The sequence below is a fragment of the Aythya ferina genome (genome assembly GCF_964211825.1).
Source record: "Aythya ferina genome assembly, chromosome: 1".
Lineage (NCBI taxonomy): Eukaryota > Metazoa > Chordata > Aves > Anseriformes > Anatidae > Aythya > Aythya ferina.
Genome location: NC_140296.1, coordinates 155,536,732 through 155,549,494, shown reverse-complemented (window position 1 = coordinate 155,549,494; position 12,763 = coordinate 155,536,732).

Here is a 12,763-nt window from a genome sequence, read left to right as displayed (position 1 = left end):
AATAGGAATGACATAGTACATTAATTTCTTCATGTATATATTTTAGAATTACAAGTATTTAAGAGTTCCTGAACTTTACATATACATGAAATTACTTATACTAAGTTTCAGAGGATATTCAGGATAATAGGCAACTAGGCTTGAAAAGAGTTTAAACTAAATATTCACGTGTATATCTGTTTTTCAAGCCCTTTCTTATGTGGCTCTTCTTCCAAAGATATACTTATTTTCCTTTCTTTTAATGGTTTTAATGTGTCTTCTGTCTTTGTATCCTTGGTCTAAGATTCACCTTTTTTTACCACTTAGTCATCAACTTCCTCACATCACGATACTTCCACTGTGTGCTATTCTAAAAGTTGGCATGCTGGCACCTGGGAGAAAATAGGAACCAGGCAAGCAGATGGCTTGACAACTTGAAAACCTAACATCAGCTGATTCATGGCAGCAGCTGAGCTTCCTGCAGGGAAATAGAGATTTGGCAGCTTTGCCAGTCTCCAGCTGTTGGTTTTATTCTCATTATGTGGAAGTCAATGTTTCTTTTGAACCAGGCTGATATAAGAAAAGGTGCATTACCAGAAAGCAGTTATTCATATTTCATGTGTTGGTAGATCACCAGATAATGACGAATAGGAATTATACTTATTGGTGGGTGATGATAAGATTATGGAAGACTGATTGATGTTTATAATTGAATTTGCTGACACTTGAGGTCAGTGTTCAGTTTCCCCTTTAGGATGAACTTTTGCTGATAATGATATGCAAAATGATATGCACTGGATAAGGTTTCAGTAGGTAGAAAGAGAATGGTGGGCATTCTCTGAAACAAGGTTGGAGAGAACACCTCATTGGTTACCTATGCCTTCCATTTTCAGCGATATACACTGTGTGAAAACTTTTCAACATATGCTCTCCTGTGAAGCTTTCTGGAACTTTCCTTCCTCCTACCTGCTGATTACTACTGTGCCTTTCCTCTTATTGATTATAGATTGTTCTACAGCTCTTCTAGTATTGTACAGGAAGAGATGAATGCTGAGAAATAGCATTCAGGACCTGCCTTCAACCTTAAGGAAGGCAGAGAAAGAGTAAGCTGTATACAAGTGGGTACAAGACTGTATAAAAATAAAGAGTTTCCTGCTTTCCATAGGAAAAGAAAAGCAAACAACAAACAAACAAAGTCTGTGCCTGGTACTGAAATGTAGAATAAAAATGTGATGACTGTAACTGTAGCTTTTAAAAATCAGAGTTCACTATTCTAAGTGCTTTAATGAGTGCTTTAATGGACTAAACTGAAAAAGGTGTGAGTATGCAGCTTTCAACATTTCCTGCTTGACATAAAGATAGGTCCTCTAAAGTTGCACTGTTTTGTAGCATATGATCTGAACCACCTCCCAGAGGGCCATAGATGAGGAAGTAAAACCTTGCAATAGTCTGCACACATACTTATGTATAAAATAGCTAGAGATGAACAGTAGAACAGCAAGACTGTCCTATCAATATATATACATTTTTATATGTGTATATAAAATCCTGTTGAGAACGATTATTGACCCAGTCAATTAAACAAATACTTTATTTTTATTTTTGCTGCTAAATTAAATTAGAGAGATCAGTGTTGGGACTGCTGGTAGTTTATAAAAAATATTTTTATTTATTTTAAACTCATAAAAATTCCCAAATTTCACTTGTAATTCACAAGAAACAAAACAAAACAAAAGGTTATGAACTCATTTTATAGTTTAATTGATTTGGACTGGAGTCCTTCACAAAAATGTTTCATTTTCTATTTGGAATACTGTTGTAATATAAACCTAACTGTATGGTGGTGTGTATTTTTTGTTCCATTGTGAAGATACCTCCTCTTACACAATATTTAAGGTTCCTCATTTGGCTTACAACAATTTTACAGTATTCATAGCTGCCATGTTCTCCTTTCTCTTGTACACATTCCCCTTGATGTTGCATTAGACCTTGTTTCTTTGCCTACTTTTTCTCTTTACATTTTAGTTGTAGATAATGACTGACATTATCACTGAAAGAGAATTATTATGAAATAACAGTAGTAATACAGCAATAGAGATACAATCTAATTTATTTAGAATTCTCAATGCTAGATAATCAACGTGTACAAGTAAAAGCACATTTTGGACAATTAAACCACAAAGACAATTGTGTTTCTTTAATAATAAAGACAAATTTATTAGCAACAATCCGTTCTTTTTGCCATTAAGAAACAGGGAAACTATACTGTTTGACAAATTTATTCTGATAGCTTCCACTTAGTAAAGGCTAACATGTAATTTCCTTTAAATTAAGGCTTAAAGTTAATTTACATTGTGTACATATACTTCTCTCTCAATTTACTGGTTAAAGTAAACATGAATATAAACTTGATGTTAACATTTGTCCACAAAGATATTCTCATTGTAATTGCTAAATAAACAAGTATTACCTACATAAGACTCCCTAGCTTTGGAAGGGATGAGTTTCCCACAAGTTCTTTCGATTTCCCTGTTCAGTGGCGTGGGTCAGCACTGTAAATACAGCTGTTCAGCAACTGTTTTGTTGACTATAATTGCTCTTGCTCCTTTACACATTGATCTTTTGATTTTGTAACTAAAATGGTGTTTGCTAAAAAATTAATGACACCCTGAAATCCCACCTCTGCTCCAGATCCTCTTTCCCCTTCCTGTCCTCTGAATAGGGGAAGTGAATGGGATTTCTAGGAGACTAGTTCTTTGACTCCTTCTATGTGATAAAGATTTCAGTTTTCACTGACTAAAATCTATATTATAACATCACATGATATAAGGTCTGCAACTCATATACCTGTATAGATATAATATAGATATATTGCATCTTAGCTGCAGTAACAACACAATCATAGAATCATAGAACTTCTTGGGTTGGAAGAGACCTTAAAGATCATAGAATGCCTTGGGTTAGAAGGGACCTTAAAGACCATTTATTTCCAATCCCCCTGCCATGGGCAGGGATTCCACCCACTAGATCAGGTTGCGCAGGACCTTGTCTTGAACACCTCCAGGGATGGGGCATCCACAACTTCTCTGGGAGACCTGTTGCAGTGCATCATCACCCTCTGAGTGAAGAAGGTCTAATCTAACACCTAATCTAAATATCCACTCTTTTAGCTTAAAACCATTCCCCCTTGTCCTATCATTATCTGCCCAAGAAAAAACAAAACAGCAACAACAACAATAAAACAAACCATGTTTAATCCCAAAAGCACATGCCACATAACACCATAGATATCAGGTTACTACTTTGCTTCTGCAGCCACCACTCCTTAACATCCACACGGGAGGTTCCAGGTTGTGAATTTCCTTTAGATGTTGGGGCAGGGGAGGTATGGGAAGGGGGATGTTCTTTGAAGTTTTACAAGTTGAATGACAAATCAGAGAGAAGTCAGGACTGAAACCATCCCTGCTGAGCCATATCAGACACACCCAACAGAGGTTTTCTGCTTCAATACTGACCCAACCCAAATAAGCCAACCTCATTACCTTTTGAAAACCATATGAATTTCACTGGACCAGAAGAATAGACTGGAGACCCCAAACACAAGCCTACTTTTTCACCCTGCCTCTGCATTAACTCCATGACTGGTTGCAACAACAGAAAACATAGGTTCCTTCTGAAAATATGTGTATTCTCCTATCTGTCTAATTTCACTCAACAGTGTTCCAGGTAAGCGGGGGTAACACACCTAACAAAAGCTTTGTAAGGGGATCACAAGGGTACTCCAAAAATTAGGGTGGGACTGCTTTACAAAATATAAGCCAAATTCCATATCTGAAAGGATGTTTGTATACAGTCAGACACAGTGATGATCTAAACTCTCCCTAGTGCTAAAGGACACATTTGAGAAATCGGAAGATGTTATAATTATTAATTTCAGCTGGTAATTAAGGCCAAGTAACTAAGGCCAGCTGATAACTAAGGCCAAAATGATTTAAAAATTAATAATAAGTTTAGCAGAAGTATCGCCTGAAGTAGAACAGGTTAACTTAATATAACTAAGCAATTGGAAAGCTACTTTTTGTGGTTGACTATATTATGTGAAATTTATTGCTCTAAAGTTAACTGCTGATAGTGCTGCATTATCATAGGCCACCACACTATCATATATAAGAAAAAATTAAAACAACACGGTCGTTTAAGCTGCATAATTACATTCAAAACACACAGATGAAAACATAAGGAAGGAAAATAGACTGTCTCTTGCTGGAAATTCTTTTAGGCAACTCTGTATGTTGATAACAGTGAAATTTGCGTGCAATATTTTATACTATTACATTTAAGAAAAGAAAGAACCTGAAGAAAGAAAGAAATGGAAGGAAAAAAAAAAAAAAGAAAAGAAAAGGAAAATAAGAGAAGAAAGGTAATTGTGTTCTCACAAATGATCACTAAACTAAAACATAGCATCATTAGTCAGCACAGTATGAAGAAAGGGGTCATGAGGGTGTTCCTAAATCAGCCAGTATTGTCCTGTCCACAGCATGAGTCCTTATAAGGATTTTATTTTGTTATATTGCATAGCCATTAAACAAAGATCATTTAGTAGAGTGACTTAGTGGAAAGCAACCTTTGCAGACTCTTAGATGAATTTATTGTGAAGCCTAGGAAGGAAAGGACACCGGTGGCTTTATTTTTAGCTTTTATTTTTTGTTTATTTTATGTGAACAATGTGAACAAAGTGGTTTCTATGCTGCCATCAATGTCAGCCTCAAGATCTGACCTCTTGGTCTTGACATAACAGGTGACTGACATAAGCAAACAGTGGTACATTAAATGCTAATATTAAAAAAGACATTGCTAGGCAGCCCAACATTGTCTCATACAGTGTTACAAAAATGTTACATCTGAATTTCAAATGAGTCCTTTGTCCATTTTGTAGTTCAAACATAGCTGGACAGGCTCCATTACAGCCAGCCTTTTTTCAGTTAATATTATGGTGTGTATCAAGTCATGATTTCTGACTGGCAATAAATAATAATGAGGAAGTGGATAAACCCTTCTGTTTAGGGAGAAAAAAAAAAAAAAAAAAAAAAAAGAGAGAGAGAGAGAGATTCTCCAAAATGAAAATCTGCAAGCCAAATAAAGTATTATGAAGAAAGATAGGTGTGTAGGTGTGTGTAGGATAGAAACTTGGTTCCTTCCCATTCACTAGCATCTTTTTGTCTTCTTTTTTGTAAACATATTTCTACCGCAGTACTGATAAGTGACATTTTTGTTTTGTCAAATCATGATGATAATGATATGATAGGGTTAAGAATACTAACGCTAAGCTGATTTTAAGAACAAAATTTTAATCTTATAAAATTTTTTAGAGTTCATAAGTTTAGGGATGACTAATAAGAAAAGGGTTCTGAAAAAATAATCCCAAATAAAAAAACAAATGAAACACATTTTATTGTAGAAGTAATTTACAAATATATAATACTGTCTAAATGTTTTCTTTCAATTTTAGCCTTCTGATTTTCTATTACAGTGAAATATTGCATAATATAATATAATTTATTTAAAAAAGAAAATGATTGAAAAATCGGCTTTGTCAGCTATGCATAGAAGCATGATTTACCCCAAAAGTGAATATGTTTCTGACAGCTGTCAATGGAAATTGTTCTCCAAACAGCTCATTTCTCTGAAACGTTAGAAACTATTTCTGAAAATTTACTCTATTTGGAAAATTTACTCTATTTGGAAAACCGTGATAACATAAGGTTTCATAAAGCCTTGTGATAACAGTCATTCACATTTAAAAACACTTTCTGTAACAGCAATTCAAACAGCAGTTAAATTGAGGTTAGTTTCATACAGAAAGTGTTTTTAACTACTTGTCAACAATAGGTTCACTTTCCTAGTGAAGAGAGGACTATCAAGTTTTAAACTACAGCTTAGGTATCTGCATTTATGTTAATATTATTATTTCCATATTCTAAATTTTAACTGAAAAAGCGATGTTTCCTTCATCATATCTTTAGTCAGAAGAAGTTACAGTACGATCTTGAGAATTTCTTAAACCTGCAGGCTTTCTGCTGGGGCTGAACTTGATGTGTTATTTTCAAAACGTAATAAAAAGTGAATAAATATTTATGTCTATATATTCTAAAGAAAGAGAAAAAGGAGGGAAAATTCATATGCTACCCTATATGTTCTATATGTCTACATCATTATATTCTATCCCATTGCAAAATAACATAATTTCTGTGAAGAAAATTCTGTCTCTAAAAAAACTTTGAATTGTCCAGCTTTTTATTTGACATCATGAGTTATCTATGAAATTACTTTGAAAATCTGAAACTACCAAATAACTCAAGTGGTTGCCTTTCCCCAGGACCTCAAACAAAGTGCTTGGGCCATAACTGAACTGAGAGGCCTTGCTCTGAAAAAGGCTGTCATGAACATTTACCAATTTGGAGAGCTGTGTCATTTTAATTACTGCATGGTGATATAAGCCTTACTCAGGACAAAAAGAAATAGTGAATATTTGACTATTGGTCATGACTTTGAAATGATACCCTTTCTTTTTTGATAGTCTTTCAAGGTATATGTGAGAAGATCAAAATATCTGCCAATCTCACTAGACCTAAAGGGCATGTTTTGAAAGATGTGAAAGAGTGACATTTTCAGAGGAAAGGTTGATCTTCTTTGTCTTCTTTCCTAAAATAAGTATGTGTAATAAATGGCTATAATAATATATAGCTATAAATGTAATAAATATGTATGCAAAATCATGCAGGAAGTCTGAAATCTCTTAAATTGTATTTGTGTTTGTATTTTCATCTTCTTACCTCTCTCTCTCTCTTTTTTTTTTTTTTTCTCTCAACCTCTTTTCTCCCTTTTCTCTTTTTCTTTTTTTTCTCTCGTCTTTTTTTTTTTTTTCTCTCTATTTTTTTTTTTCTTTTCTCGTCTCTTGAATTATATTTGTAGATAGCAAGAGGAATATTGCTTTAGAATTTTAGTCAATATAAAAATGTTATGTCTAAACAAGGTGTGAAGCCTTGTCAGACTGCCAGTCTCAACTCCCAGAACTGCACTTTTCCCATATTTTTTCTATTATTTATTCAATCACCATAGCTACATGCATACAATGTTTCACACCTGCAAGTGACAAAAAAATCTAACTTTCTAATTATTTTTATTTTATTTTATTTATTTATTTATTTTATTTTTTTAACCATATGTATCTTCAGGAAAAGTCTGGGGCAAAATCTGACCCCTATTCTTATATTGTTTAAGGCAAGAGACCAGATGTTTACAGCACTAATGAGATTCTGTTTTAAGATTTTTAAAGTTTCTTGATACAGCCAACCACAAGTTAAAAATAAATGTGTTTAGAAATCATTATTTACCTCTGTGCGTTTATACGTAAAAGCAAATGATTTTATAGTGTGTCAAGACATTTGACATTTTAATATTGCTTAGTATTGCCAAGGTCCCTGCAACAGTCATCAGTAGCTAGCCAACTTGCTTATTATCTCTTTTCGGCTGTTCAGGGTAATACTACATAAATAGTGATAGCTGATTCTATAGGACTTCCTTGCAGCTAATGAACCACAGATTAATTATCATTTTCATAACTGCTCATGCATGAAGACTAAGTTCATCACACAGATTTTATTGAAGACAATTGCATGAGACTACTATGTATGAAAAATATTTTATCTATTAAACTATTAGGTATTTTATTTCTGTTTTGCAAGATGGGTATTTCCTACCATGATCCCCATTTTTTTGCCATAAATTTTAATAAAAATTTTGAATATACCAACAAGAAAAGGGAAATTTAAAAACATAGGAAAAGTTTTCAATAAAAATCTCTTTAATAACTTCCAAACTGTCTGGAAGTTATACTTACTTGTTTCTTGTTGATTTACTAGATTGCTCTGTTTGTTTGTTTCTTTCTTTCTTTTAGAGGAAAGCTTTTACTGAAATTATCACTATTCAAAACTCAGACTGAGCACTTTGTGGAGCTCAGGAACACTTTAAGGAACGCTAAAAAGGGCTTGCTAAAAATGCTGCTTAGTTTAAAGGCATCTGTTTTACTAACTGTACAGTAGGATGAGGTAAAAATGGACAAAAATATCTGATTCCCATCAGACTAGGTTTCACAAATGAAGGTCATACATTCACTATGTCTGACCACTTGGATGACCTTCTCCAGGCTGTCTAGAGAGTGTTTTTTAACTGTCTGTAAAATACATAGGGAAAGACAAAAAGGAGATCTCTAGGGGCTCAATCAAACCTGCTGACTAGTATTTTTTTTCCTGAAGTAAAAAGACTTTCTGACTGCAAATAAGAGAGGTTCTCTTGTTAGAGAAGGGACTTGTAAACACTGGGAAGGGAAACACACTAGTAGTGAATAAAGCTACTCTCTGTGAAAGTACTTTCCAGGTAATAGTTTACAATTTTAACCTATGCAGGAGGATACCTCTGAGCGTGTCACTGGAAAACACTCTCTGAAAAAGTATTAAAAGTATAAGACAATGTACAGTGTGCTAAGGGGTAATGCATTATTTAAATGCACTACTAAAACCACACTCATCACTGAATCTTACTGAAATGAAAATGACTAGAAATGGTGGGGAGTTAGAAAATGTGTCTAATTATATGGCTTTGCTAGTCACTGAAAATATATCTGTAGCATTAAGTAAGCAGTTCTGAGCATTTCTAATGAACACTGTGTGGGGTGTAGAGGGTCATATCAGATATTGCATTAGAAGAAGCTCAGAAAAACAAAAAAAATCAGTCAAGACTACCAAGAAGATTCACATCATTATCCATTTCCACTAATATACAATATATTATGTCCCAGTTGCTACTGTTATAAGATGACATTTTCTTGCCTACATTGTTGAGAAAAAAGATTTCAGCTGTTCCCAGGAGGCTCAAAATATAAGTCCCAACAGTGTATATTTTATGTATTTTCTACTATATTTCCTTTCACTTTTGTACTCCTTGGTATCTGCTGCTTCCCTGAAATATTTCAGATCAGCAATCCTTTTTAAAATAAATACCAGTTTCTCTCTGCCCAAGAGTATAAACATGTTCACAATAAGTATGGGAACTGTAGCTTTCAAATGCATCTTCTTTCTTGCTTTTATTTTGGGAGGAAATACATGTATATAATGTAAGGAAATTGTCTAACCTTTTATGGCATGGTAGTCTACAAGCTAAAAGCAAATGAGAATAATACAAAGAAATGAGAATACAAATAACATTGGATCTTCTAATCTCTCTGTCTCTCTCTGTCTCTCTCTCTCTTTCTTTTTTTTTTTTTTTTTTTTTTTTTTTTTTAAGCGTTGTTCATTTAAGCATTTTTAAGGTTTAGGCATTGGTCATTGCCTTTCTTTTCTCAAGTTCTTTTGGTTTCTGTTGAGGAAAGTCAGCTGGGCTACCTCGGCAAAAAGCCCAGGAAGAAAGAGGTTAAACATTTCACTTACTATTGGATGCCAATATGAAGAGATTTAGATCTATGTCTTCATAGGTAGGGACAGATAAAACAATTTTAAAGAGTTTGGAAGAAGGGTACCCTGGAAGAAATAGGAAAAAATCTCTTGGTTTTCAATGTTATACATTTAAAAACAAGAATACTGATCCAAGCTGGCTTTGAATCAGAGCCAACACAAGTCATATATTGTATTTAGCTCATTTCACCTGATATCAGGTCATGTTGAGTATAGCTTGTAACGAACTGTATTTTTCTGTGCAGAAATTAACACAGGCCAGAGCTTTGTATTAAAATTCTCTATTAGTTACAGAAAGCATCATAATAAGTGCTATGAGTATATGTAATATTAGCTTTATAAAGTAAAATATTCTAAATTTTCCATAATATTTCTGTGGATGTGTTTAAAAATAAATTATTGACCCACACCCCTTTTTGCATTTCTTCATTCACATGGAAAAATAAAAAAGTATCTATAAACCTCAGTTTGATTTTTTTTTTATTTTGTTCTCAAAATCACGTATTTTTATGAAAATAAAACTTTACACATAGAAGGATTTAGTTTTTACAAGTCAGTGAGTTATGTATGTATGTAAACTTTCAAAAGTTTATTTCCGCAGCATTTGAAGACACAGCCCAATTAAAATCCCTCCTATGAAATTAGCTTTCCTTGCTGCACTGATGCACTTTATTATCTGTTTATTTTACATCATTTTTCTAAGGAACAAATTTTGCCCTTGGATTGCATGAATGTGGCTCCTATTAGCATAATGAATGTTGCATGTGTGCATCCAAGGGTCAAATCTTTCCTTAAAAGTGAGATTTATCTTCAAATTAGCTGTTCTAACAACTCTGCATGGGGCTTCAACTACATGAATCAATTTTATTAAGAAAAGATGAACTGTACTGGAATTCTTTTTAAATCCTCCTAGTTGAAATTTGCAGAGATGAGATTTAGATACCAGCAGAAGTCTAACTCTATACACATTTTCTCTGGTGTAAATCTGGATCATTTCCAGTTATTCCTTCTGACACTTTGGCTCCAATCACATGTAGGTTGACAGTCCTGGAAAACAAACAACTTCTTTGAGACTGTGCAACATTGCTTTGAAGTTAATGAGAATCCATATGCATGAACTTTCCTTTGCAAGGTTGGAGTTAAATAACCAAAGAATTTGGCTTGATGCCAAGGACAGTGTGTTAAAAGGAGATTTCAGGTTCTTCTCTAGACATTTCAGTTAGTTCAATTTGTATTTCTCAGAGAAAACCTAGAAGTCTTTGTTTTTGAGTCAAGAAGTGTGACTAGTTGTTAGTTTAGGTAAATTCATGAATGTATTTAAATAAATGTAATATGTACCTATATAACAGACAGTTCAGGCTACTGGAAGTGGCTAATATCACTGAATTATAATAATTTTAGTTAGAAGAGTAGTAATTACATTACAAGTGGAGAATATTTTTCAAAACTGTGTGCAGCATCTACTATTATCTGTAATGGCCAGAACAGTTAATTCTGGGCTTACTATACTAAAATATAAATAACTTCTAAATTGTCACAGTAACCAGATGGTTTGAATTTAGAAAATCCTTTCATAAGCATTACATCTTTTAAATAAAAGTCCTTTAAAAATAATTTCTTTACAACTATTCCCTATCTACTGTAGATACTTTAAGCTATTTTTAATTCTTTTTCAGAATAGTTATACATTATTATACACAAATATGCACAAATTACAAAGAATTTAGGGATAGGTAATCTTTTATATGTATCTTACTGACACAGTAAAATGGTAGTCTTCTGTTTCCAGCCTTAAGATCATAATTTACTTCTAGCTTATTCCAAACAACTTGTTCTCTTGTATTTATTTATCTTTTCCTCCACAGGAATATCACTCTCAGTCAGCTAAATTATAAAGCCTGCATATTATTTCCCCTTTCAATATATGAGTTTATTTCATATCCCAGTGTTTTATGGGCTAAATATTTGACCTGTATGAACAAATTCAGTGGATAGAATCTGGATTTCTTTCTACTAGGTGCTGGAAAAATACAGGCAGATTCAGTCTTCATCCCCTATTGGATGCTAAGCTACATAAAAAGAGATACAAACAGGAACACTGGATAAACTCATGATAGAGACACAGTTTATTAACGAGGAAAATAAAAGACTGACTTTTTTACAACTCTTATCATTGTTAGGTCCTTACGATTCGTTTAAATGATGAAACTTAAATGGAATGGCTGTACATATGAATAAAATGTATATATCCTGCATTTCATATTAGGTGTTACATATCCAGCAGAAGTCTTATTCCTTTCTTGGACACATGATAGGTTCAGCAAAACACTTAAAAATCTTTCTTTTGAAAAAAAATAAATAAATAAATAAATAATAATAATAAAGTAGTTTCAAAGGATACAAACACATTTAGATACTTGGTACTGGAACTAAATACTGGGACTAATACTTCACAGTATTCCTGTGGTTATCATTAAACATAAAATATATTAAACATAAATATTAAAATATAAAATATTATATAAAATATAAATATTAAATAAATGTATAAATATAAATTTATAAAGTTAATATTATATACATATTAAAATATAAAATATAAATATTATATTAAACATAAATATATGTTTATCTTTTGGAAGTGGATTGGAAGGAAAGCTTCTCCAACCTAAAACAGTTGATAAATGAAAGGGGAAAATAGACTAGAACAGCCTGCTGAAAAGTCTCCTGAGGCCCCTTATAGTCTCTTCAAGTGTCTATACCAAACTAATGTCCATATTAAAATTAATGTAAAATGAAGCCACTGCACAGCAAGCTGACACAGAGTTTCTGAGTGTTCTGAGACATCATTAAAAAGACAGCAACAGCATGAGAGCAGTACAATGTGAAAAAGTAGCCTATGCAGCAGCTTTAAACTTGTATGAAGTCTGTGCAAAATTCTTCATACCAAAATCATAATGTTAATTCCTTTATATGTATGCAAGAGAAAATAAATCAGGTTTTCTTAATTGTGTATATTATCTCCCTATCAAGAGATTTGAAGCAGTTGATATTAACTTAGAACTTAAAGTGAAACCTTTGGATATATATTTATCTATTTATTTAATTATCTGTTTAAGATGTTAAGAATTTAGGATTTTAAAGTGGAAGGCACAAGCAAAACTCTTACACTTATTTTTCAGTATGGTTTATTAAGGGTTAATTCTTATGGATATTTAATGCATGCAATATATCTAATGTAAATATCTTTTTATAGAACAGTGACAGACTAATAA